The sequence below is a fragment of the Lygodium microphyllum genome, chromosome 1, assembly GCF_053477565.2.
Source record: "Lygodium microphyllum isolate KBCC chromosome 1, Lygodium_microphyllum_v1.1.10, whole genome shotgun sequence".
NCBI classification, from domain to species: Eukaryota; Viridiplantae; Streptophyta; class Polypodiopsida; order Schizaeales; family Lygodiaceae; genus Lygodium; species Lygodium microphyllum.
Genome location: NC_141135.1, coordinates 29,383,630 through 29,386,366, shown reverse-complemented (window position 1 = coordinate 29,386,366; position 2,737 = coordinate 29,383,630). Strand labels below are relative to the sequence as shown.

Genomic DNA, 2,737 nt, shown 5'->3' with positions numbered 1-2,737 from the left:
TAGGTGAAGGTAGGTGAAAAGGGACCATGGTATTCAACAACCATGGTTTTAATAAACCGTGCATACGTGACCTAGTCTAAGGCTTTATTTGCAGTTTGTTTCTTTGCCTTGTTTGTCCCATACAAAGAGGCTATGGTGGATGCGATTGCACATTTCTCAACAGACAAGCAATGCATGATTTTCCTTAAATTTGGAGTCAACAATGATTTGTTCAATAGCATGTCTATCAATGTCATAGTTGATTGTTTTGAGTCCTATGGTTGAGCACTTGTCTCCTGATTCACAATTAGTGTACACACTTTTCTTGTATTCTGTATCAGAAGACTCATGATCCATCATAGCCTCTTCTACCAACACAATGTTCTTCTTGAGGAGTGCCCAATTTTGTAGAGGAGGTTTAGATTGTGCACTATTATCAGCCCATTCTTCCTTAGGCTCACCAAAATCTACTAAACATTTCACAATATCTTGTAATTTAGGTTCAACAATAGGTATAACCCCTCAACCATGGTGAAAAACACCACCTTCTCATAAAGAATGTAGTCCTTGAACTTCTTGGTGGCAAACACCATAGCCAAGCAAACTTTCTCTAAATGACTATAACGAAACTCCCAACTTTTGGCTTACAAATGCAAGCAGATGATATAACTACACCTCCCAAATCTGGGAAACACAACAACTAATAATATGCATTGTTGCATGCTTAAAGATATAGAAAACTTCTCCCCTTTGGAAAGCTTTCAACACTGGCACTTTGGAGAGTTCCTTCTTAATATCCTCAAATGCTTCCTTACATAATTTAGTCCTCTTGAAAACATGGTTGTGTGACAAGAGTTAATGTTTAGCCAATGCATTAATGAACCTACGATAATAACCCACAAATGAAACAAAGTTATGCACCTCCCTAGGGCTGGTGGATGGGCTCATGGCAGTAATGATAGCTACCTTTTTCGGGTCAAGAGCGATTTCAGCTGCACTCACCATATTACCCAACAACAAACCATAAGGAACCCCAAATACAAACTTCGAAGGGTTTAATGATATACAATACTCATGGTAGCTCTCAAAACACTTATGCAAAACAATGAGCTATCTATTGGGGATCATGGTAAACCCCAAATCATCTATTAAAACCTTAAGCTCTTCAAGGGGTATATCACCAAACGTGTTGTCAACTATCCTTTGCCAAGACCCAGGACCATCACATAAACCAAAATTCATGACATGGTAAAGAAAAATACTAAATACTATAATAAATGTCATTTTCAACTTATCCTCTTTGGATATGGTCATTTGGTTATAACCTGCAATATGGTCCATGAAGAAATACATCTCTCACCTTGCCAATTGATCTAGAATTTGATCAATAAAGGGGAGAGGGCAGTTGTCCTTCATTGTTTGCTTGTTTATATCCTTAAAATCCATGCAAAGGTAGATTTCATTCTTCTTCTTCTTTCTAATCACAAGTGGTAAGCACCATTCAGCATTTCTCATAAATGTCGAGTTTAAGAAGGTCATTGATCAAACCCAAGGTCTTCTCAAGCAAATCTCTACAAAGTTCCTTGACCAATCCTGCATGGCTAAATTCTCTAGACTTCTCCTATACAAGGAGCTTGGTTGAAGGCTTAAGAAAAACAATGTTGTTGTTAGCGAGATCTTCACTTTAATGTCCCGAGACGAGGCTTGACATACCGGGTTTCTCAACAAAGGACTATCTAACTTCAACCTTCTCTTGATTTGGGCTTCCTCACCAAAGCCAAGACTTACACCTTCTTCAAGCCACATACCTATCTGAAAAGATTGGCTACTAGAGGGACATCACCATATACATGCATCTTAAAGAGCATCCATAGTACCAGCTGTACCCTATCTTCAAGTATTTTAAGAATGGGTGCCAGGATGAGAACATGCATGGGGACTTCTTTTCAACTTTGTTGAATGCACAGCCATAGTTCTTAAATGACTGGTAAGCAAAATTGTAGTCGAGGTTCTTCTGTCTCTCTATATACGTCACTATGTACCTGAATTATTGTCAAAGGATAGCCTTTTATGAAGGCAATGGTCTTAACATGAAGGAGATTGGATTGCTATATACTTCCACTATAACTATGCAAGCCTTACTACTCGCCCCCAAGATATGCAACTACACCACTCCAGAATTCATTAATGTATCTACCCTCAGTCGCACCATCTCTAAGACGTCTACCAACTCAACTATTGTTGGAGTGGGATACTCTATCATGGACCCCAACAACTATGATGTGACAATCACATGTTTGTTCAACTTCCTGCAAAGATAAACAACTTGTTGACTACTAAATAGATGGAACCTGTTCAAGTGGGATCTGTGCACCCAAATCACCCCTATGAGCTCCTTTTGCAAATATGTTTACCAATGGAATGCATAAGGGCTATTTGACAAAGGTTGACATTAGTGATGTGCAATCTAATGTGTTCTTGGCAATGGTCAAGTTCATGTATGCCTCTTGAGTTGGATAAAGTTAATGGTGCTGAGTGGTTTCTACTCTCGCTTCTCTTACTAGTAGCTAATCGGTTCATGATAGATTTGTTTCAATAGGGTGCATGCAATTCTATAGGTAATAAATTATGCTAGTGGACTTCTAAATTTGGAAGCTATACCTTGCTATGAAGCTACTTGCTTTCGTAGATATTACTCCAAGAAAGCAAGCCACTCATTGGCTTAAATGATAAATTGAGGCGTGAAAAACCTCCTTGC

The 2,737-nt window shown here is 38.7% G+C and overlaps 1 pseudogene; it reads left to right on the top strand.

Moving 5' to 3' along the window:
• Window positions 1–1,053: 1,053 nt before the first annotated feature.
• LOC148040947 (magnesium-protoporphyrin IX monomethyl ester [oxidative] cyclase, chloroplastic pseudogene) lies at window positions 1,054–2,300 on the top strand (annotated as a pseudogene).
• Window positions 2,301–2,737: the final 437 nt, after the last annotated feature.